The 16,554-nt window shown below is 47.7% G+C and overlaps 9 non-coding genes and 2 pseudogenes across 9 annotated transcripts; all 11 read left to right on the forward strand.

Moving 5' to 3' along the window:
- The first annotated feature begins 642 nt into the window (after positions 1 to 642).
- LOC142693708 (U2 spliceosomal RNA) lies at positions 643 to 833 on the forward strand. Its single transcript, XR_012862024.1, has one exon. It is a non-coding gene; the product is annotated as a U2 spliceosomal RNA (small nuclear RNA).
- Positions 834 to 2,121: 1,288 nt separating this feature from the next.
- Positions 2,122 to 2,339, forward strand: LOC142693750 (U2 spliceosomal RNA; annotated as a pseudogene).
- Positions 2,340 to 3,631: 1,292 nt separating this feature from the next.
- On the forward strand, positions 3,632 to 3,822 carry LOC142693709 (U2 spliceosomal RNA). The gene has a single exon (XR_012862025.1). It is a non-coding gene; the product is annotated as a U2 spliceosomal RNA (small nuclear RNA).
- Positions 3,823 to 5,098: 1,276 nt separating this feature from the next.
- On the forward strand, positions 5,099 to 5,289 carry LOC142693739 (U2 spliceosomal RNA). The gene has a single exon (XR_012862051.1). It is a non-coding gene; the product is annotated as a U2 spliceosomal RNA (small nuclear RNA).
- Positions 5,290 to 6,569: 1,280 nt separating this feature from the next.
- LOC142693712 (U2 spliceosomal RNA) lies at positions 6,570 to 6,760 on the forward strand. The gene has a single exon (XR_012862026.1). It is a non-coding gene; the product is annotated as a U2 spliceosomal RNA (small nuclear RNA).
- Positions 6,761 to 8,032: 1,272 nt separating this feature from the next.
- On the forward strand, positions 8,033 to 8,223 carry LOC142693713 (U2 spliceosomal RNA). The gene has a single exon (XR_012862027.1). It is a non-coding gene; the product is annotated as a U2 spliceosomal RNA (small nuclear RNA).
- Positions 8,224 to 9,523: 1,300 nt separating this feature from the next.
- On the forward strand, positions 9,524 to 9,714 carry LOC142693714 (U2 spliceosomal RNA). Its single transcript, XR_012862028.1, has one exon. It is a non-coding gene; the product is annotated as a U2 spliceosomal RNA (small nuclear RNA).
- A 1,276-nt stretch (positions 9,715 to 10,990) lies between these two features.
- LOC142693716 (U2 spliceosomal RNA) lies at positions 10,991 to 11,181 on the forward strand. The gene has a single exon (XR_012862030.1). It is a non-coding gene; the product is annotated as a U2 spliceosomal RNA (small nuclear RNA).
- A 1,280-nt stretch (positions 11,182 to 12,461) lies between these two features.
- Positions 12,462 to 12,652, forward strand: LOC142693717 (U2 spliceosomal RNA). Its single transcript, XR_012862031.1, has one exon. It is a non-coding gene; the product is annotated as a U2 spliceosomal RNA (small nuclear RNA).
- Positions 12,653 to 13,932: 1,280 nt separating this feature from the next.
- On the forward strand, positions 13,933 to 14,123 carry LOC142693718 (U2 spliceosomal RNA). Its single transcript, XR_012862032.1, has one exon. It is a non-coding gene; the product is annotated as a U2 spliceosomal RNA (small nuclear RNA).
- Positions 14,124 to 15,415: 1,292 nt separating this feature from the next.
- Positions 15,416 to 15,526, forward strand: LOC142693754 (U2 spliceosomal RNA; annotated as a pseudogene).
- The last annotated feature ends 1,028 nt before the right edge of the window (positions 15,527 to 16,554 follow it).

Genomic DNA, 16,554 nt, shown 5'->3' on the forward strand with positions numbered 1-16,554 from the left:
GGATGCCTATTTTCCATTTTGCAGTCCCTTGTCTCCCTCTTGTGGCCTCCTGGAGGCAACTAGCTGTGCAAAAAAAAGACAGCCTGGCGGCCGGCTGTTGCAGTGTTGCCCTCTCAGGCAACACTGAGTGACTGACTGAGCCTCACCGTCTTATATAAAGTTCAGACGGAACTTTGCACGTGTCATAGTGGAGCCCTCAGGATTCCAGAGCCAGCTTTCTGACATCATAATGGGGCCTCAGAGATAAAAGCCTGGGCCCAGGCAGTGTTGGTCAGTGCTGCTCAGCAGGCAGCACTGGACTGGACTGGATTACAGCTGATACAAGGTGTGAAGGAACAAGGGGTGGCTGTGGGCATGCACTTGCTGCCGCTGCCAGTGTTTATCTGCATGGCAGCAGGGCATTTGGGCGTTGCCAGGAAGGCGTTTTTATGTAGATTCCTCCTCTTTCAGCACTGCATTGTGGTGCAAGCAAAAGAAGCAAATCCTGTCTGGCTTCCTCTCCGGCCTTTATTCACCTCCCGTGTAGCTGTGAGTGTGTGAGCCTGCAGGGCCCCATGGAATTGCCTAGAAGTAGGCTGAATCGCTGCAAGGGCTGAACAGCAGTATCGGGCAGGCTCGGGCAACGCGCGGCCCGTTCGGGTTATCGCTTCTCGGCCTTTTGGCTAAGATCAAGTGTAGTATCTGTTCTTATCAGTTTAATATCTGATACGTCCCCTATCTGGGGACCATATATTAAATGGATTTTTAGAACAGGGAGATGGAAATAGAGCTTGCTCTGTCCACTCCACGCATTGACCTGGTATTGCAGTATTTCCAGGACCGGTGCACCCTTTCCTTATGTGTTGACTAAAAGCAGATTCCAAAAGTGTTTTTTGTCTTTGCTATTGTTTCTGTCTTTCTGAAGGGATCTCCCCTTTTAATCCCATTATTTCAACACCTGTTGGACAATGCATGAGTGATAATGAGCTCATTGATTAAATGCAATTAATGAATAGATTGCCACCTCTTGTTGTGTGTCGTCTGTGTTTCTGTGTTTCCGGCATTTCACATTGGAACACCTCATTCACCTTCCTTGTCTTCTCTCCGCCCTCCCTTTTAGGTAAGTTAAAGAGCTGCACCTGAGCCAGCCACTGATTGATTGATTGATTGATTGATTGATTGATTGATTGATTGATTGATTGATGCAGCACAACAGTCAAATAGTGGAGTGGAGTAGGGGAACAGCAAACAGCCAATAAAGCAGCCCGCCCGCTCGCCTGCCCGCCACAATGGACCTACCTGTGTACACTAGATGGATGTGATGGAATGTACTGTCGTCCCTACATTTCAAGAAGAAGTAAGAATTGCAGTTGCAACAAAGCCTTGCTTGCCTACAAAGAGAGCAGCAATTTGGATTTGTTACTATGTTACCTAGAAGAATAACAAACTGTGCAAGGATGGAGGTTGTAGGAGCAAGGAGAAGTTGTCTGTAAAGTTGGTGGATGCCTATTTTCCATTTTGCAGTCCCTTGTCTCCCTCTTGTGGCCTCCTGGAGGCAACTAGCTGTGCAAAAAAAAGACAGCCTGGCGGCCGGCTGTTGCAGTGTTGCCCTCTCAGGCAACACTGAGTGACTGACTGAGCCTCACCGTCTTATATAAAGTTCAGACGGAACTTTGCACGTGTCATAGTGGAGCCCTCAGGATTCCAGAGCCAGCTTTCTGACATCATAATGGGGCCTCAGAGATAAAAGCCTGGGCCCAGGCAGTGTTGGTCAGTGCTGCTCAGCAGGCAGCACTGGACTGGACTGGATTACAGCTGATACAAGGTGTGAAGGAACAAGGGGTGGCTGTGGGCATGCACTTGCTGCCGCTGCCAGTGTTTATCTGCATGGCAGCAGGGCATTTGGGCGTTGCCAGGAAGGCGTTTTTATGTAGATTCCTCCTCTTTCAGCACTGCATTGTGGTGCAAGCAAAAGAAGCAAATCCTGTCTGGCTTCCTCTCCGGCCTTTATTCACCTCCCGTGTAGCTGTGAGTGTGTGAGCCTGCAGGGCCCCATGGAATTGCCTAGAAGTAGGCTGAATCGCTGCAAGGGCTGAACAGCAGTATCGGGCAGGCTCGGGCAACGCGCGGCCCGTTCGGGTTATCGCTTCTCGGCCTTTTGGCTAAGATCAAGTGTAGTATCTGTTCTTATCAGATCAAGTGTAGTATCTGTTCTTATCAGTTTAATATCTGATACGTCCCCTATCTGGGGACCATATATTAAATGGATTTTTAGAACAGGGAGATGGAAATAGAGCTTGCTCTGTCCACTCCACGCATTGACCTGGTATTGCAGTATTTCCAGGACCGGTGCACCCTTTCCTTATGTGTTGACTAAAAGCAGATTCCAAAAGTGTTTTTTGTCTTTGCTATTGTTTCTGTCTTTCTGAAGGGATCTCCCCTTTTAATCCCATTATTTCAACACCTGTTGGACAATGCATGAGTGATAATGAGCTCATTGATTAAATGCAATTAATGAATAGATTGCCACCTCTTGTTGTGTGTCGTCTGTGTTTCTGTGTTTCCGGCATTTCACATTGGAACACCTCATTCACCTTCCTTGTCTTCTCTCCGCCCTCCCTTTTAGGTAAGTTAAAGAGCTGCACCTGAGCCAGCCACTGATTGATTGATTGATTGATTGATTGATTGATTGATTGATTGATTGATTGATTGATGCAGCACAACAGTCAAATAGTGGAGTGGAGTAGGGGAACAGCAAACAGCCAATAAAGCAGCCCGCCCGCTCGCCTGCCCGCCACAATGGACCTACCTGTGTACACTAGATGGATGTGATGGAATGTACTGTCGTCCCTACATTTCAAGAAGAAGTAAGAATTGCAGTTGCAACAAAGCCTTGCTTGCCTACAAAGAGAGCAGCAATTTGGATTTGTTACTATGTTACCTAGAAGAATAACAAACTGTGCAAGGATGGAGGTTGTAGGAGCAAGGAGAAGTTGTCTGTAAAGTTGGTGGATGCCTATTTTCCATTTTGCAGTCCCTTGTCTCCCTCTTGTGGCCTCCTGGAGGCAACTAGCTGTGCAAAAAAAAGACAGCCTGGCGGCCGGCTGTTGCAGTGTTGCCCTCTCAGGCAACACTGAGTGACTGACTGAGCCTCACCGTCTTATATAAAGTTCAGACGGAACTTTGCACGTGTCATAGTGGAGCCCTCAGGATTCCAGAGCCAGCTTTCTGACATCATAATGGGGCCTCAGAGATAAAAGCCTGGGCCCAGGCAGTGTTGGTCAGTGCTGCTCAGCAGGCAGCACTGGACTGGACTGGATTACAGCTGATACAAGGTGTGAAGGAACAAGGGGTGGCTGTGGGCATGCACTTGCTGCCGCTGCCAGTGTTTATCTGCATGGCAGCAGGGCATTTGGGCGTTGCCAGGAAGGCGTTTTTATGTAGATTCCTCCTCTTTCAGCACTGCATTGTGGTGCAAGCAAAAGAAGCAAATCCTGTCTGGCTTCCTCTCCGGCCTTTATTCACCTCCCGTGTAGCTGTGAGTGTGTGAGCCTGCAGGGCCCCATGGAATTGCCTAGAAGTAGGCTGAATCGCTGCAAGGGCTGAACAGCAGTATCGGGCAGGCTCGGGCAACGCGCGGCCCGTTCGGGTTATCGCTTCTCGGCCTTTTGGCTAAGATCAAGTGTAGTATCTGTTCTTATCAGTTTAATATCTGATACGTCCCCTATCTGGGGACCATATATTAAATGGATTTTTAGAACAGGGAGATGGAAATAGAGCTTGCTCTGTCCACTCCACGCATTGACCTGGTATTGCAGTATTTCCAGGACCGGTGCACCCTTTCCTTATGTGTTGACTAAAAGCAGATTCCAAAAGTGTTTTTTGTCTTTGCTATTGTTTCTGTCTTTCTGAAGGGATCTCCCCTTTTAATCCCATTATTTCAACACCTGTTGGACAATGCATGAGTGATAATGAGCTCATTGATTAAATGCAATTAATGAATAGATTGCCACCTCTTGTTGTGTGTCGTCTCTGTTTCTGTGTTTCCGGCATTTCACATTGGAACACCTCATTCACCTTCCTTGTCTTCTCTCCGCCCTCCCTTTTAGGTAAGTTAAAGAGCTGCACCTGAGCCAGCCACTGATTGATTGATTGATTGATTGATTGATTGATTGATTGATTGATTGATTGATTGATTGCAGCACAACAGTCAAATGTGGAGTGGAGTAGGGGAACAGCAAACAGCCAATAAAGCAGCCCGCCCGCTCGCCTGCCCGCCACAATGGACCTACCTGTGTACACTAGATGGATGTGATGGAATGTACTGTCGTCCCTACATTTCAAGAAGAAGTAAGAATTGCAGTTGCAACAAAGCCTTGCTTGCCTACAAAGAGAGCTACTATGTTACCTAGAAGAATAACAAACTGTGCAAGGATGGAGGTTGTAGGAGCAAGGAGAAGTTGTCTGTAAAGTTGGTGGATGCCTATTTTCCATTTTGCAGTCCATTGTCTCCCTCTTGTGGCCTCCTGGAGGCAACTAGCTGTGCAAAAAAAAGACAGCCTGGCGGCCGGCTGTTGCAGTGTTGCCCTCTCAGGCAACACTGAGTGACTGACTGAGCCTCACCGTCTTATATAAAGTTCAGACGGAACTTTGCACGTGTCATAGTGGAGCCCTCAGGATTCCAGAGCCAGCTTTCTGACATCATAATGGGGCCTCAGAGATAAAAGCCTGGGCCCAGGCAGTGTTGGTCAGTGCTGCTCAGCAGGCAGCACTGGACTGGACTGGATTACAGCTGATACAAGGTGTGCAGGAACAAGGGGTGGCTGTGGGCATGCACTTGCTGCCGCTGCCAGTGTTTATCTGCATGGCAGCAGGGCATTTGGGCGTTGCCAGGAAGGCGTTTTTATGTAGATTCCTCCTCTTTCAGCACTGCATTGTGGTGCAAGCAAAAGAAGCAAATCCTGTCTGGCTTCCTCTCCGGCCTTTATTCACCTCCCGTGTAGCTGTGAGTGTGTGAGCCTGCAGGGCCCCATGGAATTGCCTAGAAGTAGGCTGAATCGCTGCAAGGGCTGAACAGCAGTATCGGGCAGGCTCGGGCAACGCGCGGCCCGTTCGGGTTATCGCTTCTCGGCCTTTTGGCTAAGATCAAGTGTAGTATATGTTCTTATCAGTTTAATATCTGATACGTCCCCTATCTGGGGACCATATATTAAATGGATTTTTAGAACAGGGAGATGGAAATAGAGCTTGCTCTGTCCACTCCACGCATTGACCTGGTATTGCAGTATTTCCAGGACCGGTGCACCCTTTCCTTATGTGTTGACTAAAAGCAGATTCCAAAAGTGTTTTTTGTCTTTGCTATTGTTTCTGTCTTTCTGAAGGGATCTCCCCTTTTAATCCCATTATTTCAACACCTGTTGGACAATGCATGAGTGATAATGAGCTCATTGATTAAATGCAATTAATGAATAGATTGCCACCTCTTGTTGTGTGTCGTCTGTGTTTCTGTGTTTCCGGCATTTCACATTGGAACACCTCATTCACCTTCCTTGTCTTCTCTCCGCCCTCCCTTTTAGGTAAGTTAAAGAGCTGCACCTGAGCCAGCCACTGATTGATTGATTGATTGATTGATTGATTGATTGATTGATTGATGCAGCACAACAGTCAAATAGTGGAGTGGAGTAGGGGAACAGCAAACAGCCAATAAAGCAGCCCGCCCGCTCGCCTGCCCGCCACAATGGACCTACCTGTGTACACTAGATGGATGTGATGGAATGTACTGTCGTCCCTACATTTCAAGAAGAAGTAAGAATTGCAGTTGCAACAAAGCCTTGCTTGCCTACAAAGAGAGCAGCAATTTGGATTTGTTACTATGTTACCTAGAAGAATAACAAACTGTGCAAGGATGGAGGTTGTAGGAGCAAGGAGAAGTTGTCTGTAAAGTTGGTGGATGCCTATTTTCCATTTTGCAGTCCCTTGTCTCCCTCTTGTGGCCTCCTGGAGGCAACTAGCTGTGCAAAAAAAAGACAGCCTGGCGGCCGGCTGTTGCAGTGTTGCCCTCTCAGGCAACACTGAGTGACTGACTGAGCCTCACCGTCTTATATAAAGTTCAGACGGAACTTTGCACGTGTCATAGTGGAGCCCTCAGGATTCCAGAGCCAGCTTTCTGACATCATAATGGGGCCTCAGAGATAAAAGCCTGGGCCCAGGCAGTGTTGGTCAGTGCTGCTCAGCAGGCAGCACTGGACTGGACTGGATTACAGCTGATACAAGGTGTGAAGGAACAAGGGGTGGCTGTGGGCATGCACTTGCTGCCGCTGCCAGTGTTTATCTGCATGGCAGCAGGGCATTTGGGCGTTGCCAGGAAGGCGTTTTTATGTAGATTCCTCCTCTTTCAGCACTGCATTGTGGTGCAAGCAAAAGAAGCAAATCCTGTCTGGCTTCCTCTCCGGCCTTTATTCACCTCCCGTGTAGCTGTGAGTGTGTGAGCCTGCAGGGCCCCATGGAATTGCCTAGAAGTAGGCTGAATCGCTGCAAGGGCTGAACAGCAGTATCGGGCAGGCTCGGGCAACGCGAGGCCCGTTCGGGTTATCGCTTCTCGGCCTTTTGGCTAAGATCAAGTGTAGTATCTGTTCTTATCAGTTTAATATCTGATACGTCCCCTATCTGGGGACCATATATTAAATGGATTTTTAGAACAGGGAGATGGAAATAGAGCTTGCTCTGTCCACTCCACGCATTGACCTGGTATTGCAGTATTTCCAGGACCGGTGCACCCTTTCCTTATGTGTTGACTAAAAGCAGATTCCAAAAGTGTTTTTTGTCTTTGCTATTGTTTCTGTCTTTCTGAAGGGATCTCCCCTTTTAATCCCATTATTTCAACACCTGTTGGACAATGCATGAGTGATAATGAGCTCATTGATTAAATGCAATTAATGAATAGATTGCCACCTCTTGTTGTGTGTCGTCTGTGTTTCTGTGTTTCCGGCATTTCACATTGGAACACCTCATTCACCTTCCTTGTCTTCTCTCCGCCCTCCCTTTTAGGTAAGTTAAAGAGCTGCACCTGAGCCAGCCACTGATTGATTGATTGATTGATTGATTGATTGATTGATGCAGCACAACAGTCAAATAGTGGAGTGGAGTAGGGGAACAGCAAACAGCCAATAAAGCAGCCCGCCCGCTCGCCTGCCCGCCACAATGGACCTACCTGTGTACACTAGATGGATGTGATGGAATGTACTGTCGTCCCTACATTTCAAGAAGAAGTAAGAATTGCAGTTGCAACAAAGCCTTGCTTGCCTACAAAGAGAGCAGCAATTTGGATTTGTTACTATGTTACCTAGAAGAATAACAAACTGTGCAAGGATGGAGGTTGTAGGAGCAAGGAGAAGTTGTCTGTAAAGTTGGTGGATGCCTATTTTCCATTTTGCAGTCCCTTGTCTCCCTCTTGTGGCCTCCTGGAGGCAACTAGCTGTGCAAAAAAAAGACAGCCTGGCGGCCGGCTGTTGCAGTGTTGCCCTCTCAGGCAACACTGAGTGACTGACTGAGCCTCACCGTCTTATATAAAGTTCAGACGGAACTTTGCACGTGTCATAGTGGAGCCCTCAGGATTCCAGAGCCAGCTTTCTGACATCATAATGGGGCCTCAGAGATAAAAGCCTGGGCCCAGGCAGTGTTGGTCAGTGCTGCTCAGCAGGCAGCACTGGACTGGACTGGATTACAGCTGATACAAGGTGTGAAGGAACAAGGGGTGGCTGTGGGCATGCACTTGCTGCCGCTGCCAGTGTTTATCTGCATGGCAGCAGGGCATTTGGGCGTTGCCAGGAAGGCGTTTTTATGTAGATTCCTCCTCTTTCAGCACTGCATTGTGGTGCAAGCAAAAGAAGCAAATCCTGTCTGGCTTCCTCTCCGGCCTTTATTCACCTCCCGTGTAGCTGTGAGTGTGTGAGCCTGCAGGGCCCCATGGAATTGCCTAGAAGTAGGCTGAATCGCTGCAAGGGCTGAACAGCAGTATCGGGCAGGCTCGGGCAACGCGCGGCCCGTTCGGGTTATCGCTTCTCGGCCTTTTGGCTAAGATCAAGTGTAGTATCTGTTCTTATCAGTTTAATATCTGATACGTCCCCTATCTGGGGACCATATATTAAATGGATTTTTAGAACAGGGAGATGGAAATAGAGCTTGCTCTGTCCACTCCACGCATTGACCTGGTATTGCAGTATTTCCAGGACCGGTGCACCCTTTCCTTATGTGTTGACTAAAAGCAGATTCCAAAAGTGTTTTTTGTCTTTGCTATTGTTTCTGTCTTTCTGAAGGGATCTCCCCTTTTAATCCCATTATTTCAACACCTGTTGGACAATGCATGAGTGATAATGAGCTCATTGATTAAATGCAATTAATGAATAGATTGCCACCTCTTGTTGTGTGTCGTCTGTGTTTCTGTGTTTCCGGCATTTCACATTGGAACACCTCATTCACCTTCCTTGTCTTCTCTCCGCCCTCCCTTTTAGGTAAGTTAAAGAGCTGCACCTGAGCCAGCCACTGATTGATTGATTGATTGATTGATTGATTGATTGATTGATTGATTGATTGATTGATTGATTGATGCAGCACAACAGTCAAATAGTGGAGTGGAGTAGGGGAACAGCAAACAGCCAATAAAGCAGCCCGCCCGCTCGCCTGCCCGCCACAATGGACCTACCTGTGTACACTAGATGGATGTGATGGAATGTACTGTCGTCCCTACATTTCAAGAAGAAGTAAGAATTGCAGTTGCAACAAAGCCTTGCTTGCCTACAAAGAGAGCAGCAATTTGGATTTGTTACTATGTTACCTAGAAGAATAACAAACTGTGCAAGGATGGAGGTTGTAGGAGTAAGGAGAAGTTGTCTGTAAAGTTGGTGGATGCCTATTTTCCATTTTGCAGTCCCTTGTCTCCCTCTTGTGGCCTCCTGGAGGCAACTAGCTGTGCAAAAAAAAGACAGCCTGGCGGCCGGCTGTTGCAGTGTTGCCCTCTCAGGCAACACTGAGTGACTGACTGAGCCTCACCGTCTTATATAAAGTTCAGACGGAACTTTGCACGTGTCATAGTGGAGCCCTCAGGATTCCAGAGCCAGCTTTCTGACATCATAATGGGGCCTCAGAGATAAAAGCCTGGGCCCAGGCAGTGTTGGTCAGTGCTGCTCAGCAGGCAGCACTGGACTGGACTGGATTACAGCTGATACAAGGTGTGAAGGAACAAGGGGTGGCTGTGGGCATGCACTTGCTGCCGCTGCCAGTGTTTATCTGCATGGCAGCAGGGCATTTGGGCGTTGCCAGGAAGGCGTTTTTATGTAGATTCCTCCTCTTTCAGCACTGCATTGTGGTGCAAGCAAAAGAAGCAAATCCTGTCTGGCTTCCTCTCCGGCCTTTATTCACCTCCCGTGTAGCTGTGAGTGTGTGAGCCTGCAGGGCCCCATGGAATTGCCTAGAAGTAGGCTGAATCGCTGCAAGGGCTGAACAGCAGTATCGGGCAGGCTCGGGCAACGCGCGGCCCGTTCGGGTTATCGCTTCTCGGCCTTTTGGCTAAGATCAAGTGTAGTATCTGTTCTTATCAGTTTAATATCTGATACGTCCCCTATCTGGGGACCATATATTAAATGGATTTTTAGAACAGGGAGATGGAAATAGAGCTTGCTCTGTCCACTCCACGCATTGACCTGGTATTGCAGTATTTCCAGGACCGGTGCACCCTTTCCTTATGTGTTGACTAAAAGCAGATTCCAAAAGTGTTTTTTGTCTTTGCTATTGTTTCTGTCTTTCTGAAGGGATCTCCCCTTTTAATCCCATTATTTCAACACCTGTTGGACAATGCATGAGTGATAATGAGCTCATTGATTAAATGCAATTAATGAATAGATTGCCACCTCTTGTTGTGTGTCGTCTGTGTTTCTGTGTTTCCGGCATTTCACATTGGAACACCTCATTCACCTTCCTTGTCTTCTCTCCGCCCTCCCTTTTAGGTAAGTTAAAGAGCTGCACCTGAGCCAGCCACTGATTGATTGATTGATTGATTGATTGATTGATTGATTGATTCAGCACAACAGTCAAATAGTGGAGTGGAGTAGGGGAACAGCAAACAGCCAATAAAGCAGCCCGCCCGCTCGCCTGCCCGCCACAATGGACCTACCTGTGTACACTAGATGGATGTGATGGAATGTACTGTCGTCCCTACATTTCAAGAAGAAGTAAGAATTGCAGTTGCAACAAAGCCTTGCTTGCCTACAAAGAGAGCAGCAATTTGGATTTGTTACTATGTTACCTAGAAGAATAACAAACTGTGCAAGGATGGAGGTTGTAGGAGCAAGGAGAAGTTGTCTGTAAAGTTGGTGGATGCCTATTTTCCATTTTGCAGTCCCTTGTCTCCCTCTTGTGGCCTCCTGGAGGCAACTAGCTGTGCAAAAAAAAGACAGCCTGGCGGCCAGCTGTTGCAGTGTTACCCTCTCAGGCAACACTGAGTGACTGACTGAGCCTCACCGTCTTATATAAAGTTCAGACGGAACTTTGCACGTGTCATAGTGGAGCCCTCAGGATTCCAGAGCCAGCTTTCTGACATCATAATGGGGCCTCAGAGATAAAAGCCTGGGCCCAGGCAGTGTTGGTCAGTGCTGCTCAGCAGGCAGCACTGGACTGGACTGGATTACAGCTGATACAAGGTGTGAAGGAACAAGGGGTGGCTGTGGGCATGCACTTGCTGCCGCTGCCAGTGTTTATCTGCATGGCAGCAGGGCATTTGGGCGTTGCCAGGAAGGCGTTTTTATGTAGATTCCTCCTCTTTCAGCACTGCATTGTGGTGCAAGCAAAAGAAGCAAATCCTGTCTGGCTTCCTCTCCGGCCTTTATTCACCTCCCGTGTAGCTGTGAGTGTGTGAGCCTGCAGGGCCCCATGGAATTGCCTAGAAGTAGGCTGAATCGCTGCAAGGGCTGAACAGCAGTATCGGGCAGGCTCGGGCAACGCGCGGCCCGTTCGGGTTATCGCTTCTCGGCCTTTTGGCTAAGATCAAGTGTAGTATCTGTTCTTATCAGTTTAATATCTGATACGTCCCCTATCTGGGGACCATATATTAAATGGATTTTTAGAACAGGGAGATGGAAATAGAGCTTGCTCTGTCCACTCCACGCATTGACCTGGTATTGCAGTATTTCCAGGACCGGTGCACCCTTTCCTTATGTGTTGACTAAAAGCAGATTCCAAAAGTGTTTTTTGTCTTTGCTATTGTTTCTGTCTTTCTGAAGGGATCTCCCCTTTTAATCCCATTATTTCAACACCTGTTGGACAATGCATGAGTGATAATGAGCTCATTGATTAAATGCAATTAATGAATAGATTGCCACCTCTTGTTGTGTGTCGTCTGTGTTTCTGTGTTTCCGGCATTTCACATTGGAACACCTCATTCACCTTCCTTGTCTTCTCTCCGCCCTCCCTTTTAGGTAAGTTAAAGAGCTGCACCTGAGCCAGCCACTGATTGATTGATTGATTGATTGATTGATTGATTGATTGATTGATTCAGCACAACAGTCAAATAGTGGAGTGGAGTAGGGGAACAGCAAACAGCCAATAAAGCAGCCCGCCCGCTCGCCTGCCCGCCACAATGGACCTACCTGTGTACACTAGATGGATGTGATGGAATGTACTGTCGTCCCTACATTTCAAGAAGAAGTAAGAATTGCAGTTGCAACAAAGCCTTGCTTGCCTACAAAGAGAGCAGCAATTTGGATTTGTTACTATGTTACCTAGAAGAATAACAAACTGTGCAAGGATGGAGGTTGTAGGAGCAAGGAGAAGTTGTCTGTAAAGTTGGTGGATGCCTATTTTCCATTTTGCAGTCCCTTGTCTCCCTCTTGTGGCCTCCTGGAGGCAACTAGCTGTGCAAAAAAAAGACAGCCTGGCGGCCAGCTGTTGCAGTGTTACCCTCTCAGGCAACACTGAGTGACTGACTGAGCCTCACCGTCTTATATAAAGTTCAGACGGAACTTTGCACGTGTCATAGTGGAGCCCTCAGGATTCCAGAGCCAGCTTTCTGACATCATAATGGGGCCTCAGAGATAAAAGCCTGGGCCCAGGCAGTGTTGGTCAGTGCTGCTCAGCAGGCAGCACTGGACTGGACTGGATTACAGCTGATACAAGGTGTGAAGGAACAAGGGGTGGCTGTGGGCATGCACTTGCTGCCGCTGCCAGTGTTTATCTGCATGGCAGCAGGGCATTTGGGCGTTGCCAGGAAGGCGTTTTTATGTAGATTCCTCCTCTTTCAGCACTGCATTGTGGTGCAAGCAAAAGAAGCAAATCCTGTCTGGCTTCCTCTCCGGCCTTTATTCACCTCCCGTGTAGCTGTGAGTGTGTGAGCCTGCAGGGCCCCATGGAATTGCCTAGAAGTAGGCTGAATCGCTGCAAGGGCTGAACAGCAGTATCGGGCAGGCTCGGGCAACGCGCGGCCCGTTCGGGTTATCGCTTCTCGGCCTTTTGGCTAAGATCAAGTGTAGTATCTGTTCTTATCAGTTTAATATCTGATACGTCCCCTATCTGGGGACCATATATTAAATGGATTTTTAGAACAGGGAGATGGAAATAGAGCTTGCTCTGTCCACTCCACGCATTGACCTGGTATTGCAGTATTTCCAGGACCGGTGCACCCTTTCCTTATGTGTTGACTAAAAGCAGATTCCAAAAGTGTTTTTTGTCTTTGCTATTGTTTCTGTCTTTCTGAAGGGATCTCCCCTTTTAATCCCATTATTTCAACACCTGTTGGACAATGCATGAGTGATAATGAGCTCATTGATTAAATGCAATTAATGAATAGATTGCCACCTCTTGTTGTGTGTCGTCTGTGTTTCTGTGTTTCCGGCATTTCACATTGGAACACCTCATTCACCTTCCTTGTCTTCTCTCCGCCCTCCCTTTTAGGTAAGTTAAAGAGCTGCACCTGAGCCAGCCACTGATTGATTGATTGATTGATTGATTGATTGATTGATTGATTGATGCAGCACAACAGTCAAATAGTGGAGTGGAGTAGGGGAACAGCAAACAGCCAATAAAGCAGCCCGCCCGCTCGCCTGCCCGCCACAATGGACCTACCTGTGTACACTAGATGGATGTGATGGAATGTACTGTCGTCCCTACATTTCAAGAAGAAGTAAGAATTGCAGTTGCAACAAAGCCTTGCTTGCCTACAAAGAGAGCAGCAATTTGGATTTGTTACTATGTTACCTAGAAGAATAACAAACTGTGCAAGGATGGAGGTTGTAGGAGCAAGGAGAAGTTGTCTGTAAAGTTGGTGGATGCCTATTTTCCATTTTGCAGTCCCTTGTCTCCCTCTTGTGGCCTCCTGGAGGCAACTAGCTGTGCAAAAAAAAGACAGCCTGGCGGCCGGCTGTTGCAGTGTTGCCCTCTCAGGCAACACTGAGTGACTGACTGAGCCTCACCGTCTTATATAAAGTTCAGACGGAACTTTGCACGTGTCATAGTGGAGCCCTCAGGATTCCAGAGCCAGCTTTCTGACATCATAATGGGGCCTCAGAGATAAAAGCCTGGGCCCAGGCAGTGTTGGTCAGTGCTGCTCAGCAGGCAGCACTGGACTGGACTGGATTACAGCTGATACAAGGTGTGAAGGAACAAGGGGTGGCTGTGGGCATGCACTTGCTGCCGCTGCCAGTGTTTATCTGCATGGCAGCAGGGCATTTGGGCGTTGCCAGGAAGGCGTTTTTATGTAGATTCCTCCTCTTTCAGCACTGCATTGTGGTGCAAGCAAAAGAAGCAAATCCTGTCTGGCTTCCTCTCCGGCCTTTATTCACCTCCCGTGTAGCTGTGAGTGTGTGAGCCTGCAGGGCCCCATGGAATTGCCTAGAAGTAGGCTGAATCGCTGCAAGGGCTGAACAGCAGTATCGGGCAGGCTCGGGCAACGCGCGGCCCGTTCGGGTTATCGCTTCTCGGCCTTTTGGCTAAGATCAAGTGTAGTATCTGTTCTTATCAGTTTAATATCTGATACGTCCCCTATCTGGGGACCATATATTAAATGGATTTTTAGAACAGGGAGATGGAAATAGAGCTTGCTCTGTCCACTCCACGCATTGACCTGGTATTGCAGTATTTCCAGGACCGGTGCACCCTTTCCTTATGTGTTGACTAAAAGCAGATTCCAAAAGTGTTTTTTGTCTTTGCTATTGTTTCTGTCTTTCTGAAGGGATCTCCCCTTTTAATCCCATTATTTCAACACCTCTTGGACAATGCATGAGTGATAATGAGCTCATTGATTAAATGCAATTAATGAATAGATTGCCACCTCTTGTTGTGTGTCGTCTGTGTTTCTGTGTTTCCGGCATTTCACATTGGAACACCTCATTCACCTTCCTTGTCTTCTCTCCGCCCTCCCTTTTAGGTAAGTTAAAGAGCTGCACCTGAGCCAGCCACTGATTGATTGATTGATTGATTGATTGATTGATTGATTGATTGATTGATTGATTGATGCAGCACAACAGTCAAATAGTGGAGTGGAGTAGGGGAACAGCAAACAGCCAATAAAGCAGCCCGCCCGCTCGCCTACCCGCCACAATGGACCTACCTGTGTACACTAGATGGATGTGATGGAATGTACTGTCGTCCCTACATTTCAAGAAGAAGTAAGAATTGCAGTTGCAACAAAGCCTTGCTTGCCTACAAAGAGAGCAGCAATTTGGATTTGTTACTATGTTACCTAGAAGAATAACAAACTGTGCAAGGATGGAGGTTGTAGGAGCAAGGAGAAGTTGTCTGTAAAGTTGGTGGATGCCTATTTTCCATTTTGCAGTCCCTTGTCTCCCTCTTGTGGCCTCCTGGAGGCAACTAGCTGTGCAAAAAAAAGACAGCCTGGCGGCCGGCTGTTGCAGTGTTGCCCTCTCAGGCAACACTGAGTGACTGACTGAGCCTCACCGTCTTATATAAAGTTCAGACGGAACTTTGCACGTGTCATAGTGGAGCCCTCAGGATTCCAGAGCCAGCTTTCTGACATCATAATGGGGCCTCAGAGATAAAAGCCTGGGCCCAGGCAGTGTTGGTCAGTGCTGCTCAGCAGGCAGCACTGGACTGGACTGGATTACAGCTGATACAAGGTGTGAAGGAACAAGGGGTGGCTGTGGGCATGCACTTGCTGCCGCTGCCAGTGTTTATCTGCATGGCAGCAGGGCATTTGGGCGTTGCCAGGAAGGCGTTTTTATGTAGATTCCTCCTCTTTCAGCACTGCATTGTGGTGCAAGCAAAAGAAGCAAATCCTGTCTGGCTTCCTCTCCGGCCTTTATTCACCTCCCGTGTAGCTGTGAGTGTGTGAGCCTGCAGGGCCCCATGGAATTGCCTAGAAGTAGGCTGAATCGCTGCAAGGGATGAACAGCAGTATCGGGCAGGCTCGGGCAACGCGCGGCCCGTTCGGGTTATCGCTTCTCGGCCTTTTGGCTAAGATCAAGTGTAGTACTTTAGGGTATTGCCTTGTTTCTTGGTCAGGAGGTGCCCTGGTACCCTTTTCCTTGGCCTGGGGGGATCGTTTCTCTTAGGAGAGACTTCACCCCTCTGCTGCTATTGGGGAGGAGGATTAGTCCAGGGCAACGGGGAGCGATCACCTGCCTGGTACTCCGGTACTGAAGGTATTTCTTTGGAGATTGCTGGAATTCTTTTGGAGCAGGATGGAGGAAATTCCCGAACATATGCGAACCAGGAATGCGGTCCGGTTTTTCGTGGAGGAATCTGAGAGGCAAAGGAAGGATTTGGAGTACATCACGAAGGTCCTTTTGTTGGATTTCTTTCAGCTGGAGAGATCGTGCATTTTGGCGGTGATGGACTATCCGAGGAGAGGGTGCTTTGACGTTACCTTCGCTACAGAAGAAATTTATTCAGATTTTTTGGAACGCTTGAAGGAAGGTAAAAGGGACCCAAGACTTGTGGGTGTGAAGGTAACACCACATTTTGTGCCAAACAAGAAGTTGGTGGTCGTAAAGATGTTTTCGCCTTACGTGGAGGAAGAGGACATTAAGTCATTTCTCACTAAGTTTTGTGAGGAGGTGGTGGGAAAGGGGAAAGTGTTTAACCCCTTTGGATTTTGGACTGGGAAATGGAAATTTCTTTGTAAATTTGTGAGAATTGGTGAATCTAGAAACCTATTGTTTCCTCCAGCGCGGTTTAAGATTGGAAGTGCATGTGGAAATTTATTTTTTTTGGGAATGGATATGTTTTGTTTGAATTGTAAAGATTATGGTCATGAGAGAGAAACGTGTGAGAAAGTAATGTGTACAAAATGTCTGCAAGAGGGGCATAAGTATAATGAATGTCAGAAAGGGAAAGTATGTAATATGTGTGGAGAGGAGGGGCACATATTCAAATCATGCCCAAAGAAAAGCAAACGTGAGGTACAAGAGGAAAATAAGAAGATAGTCAAAAGAAAGGAAGCGGAAGTTAGTTTGGAAGAAGGAAAGCTTCAGAAATTGGAAGGAAGTGGGCAAAGTGATGAGAAAAAAAGGAAAAAAGCAGAGAGAAAGAAAAAAAGTGTCATTTCAGAAGAGGAAAGAGCAGAAAGAGACA

Source organism: Rhinoderma darwinii (assembly GCF_050947455.1).
Source record: "Rhinoderma darwinii isolate aRhiDar2 chromosome 5 unlocalized genomic scaffold, aRhiDar2.hap1 SUPER_5_unloc_44, whole genome shotgun sequence".
Taxonomy (NCBI): domain Eukaryota; kingdom Metazoa; phylum Chordata; class Amphibia; order Anura; family Rhinodermatidae; genus Rhinoderma; species Rhinoderma darwinii.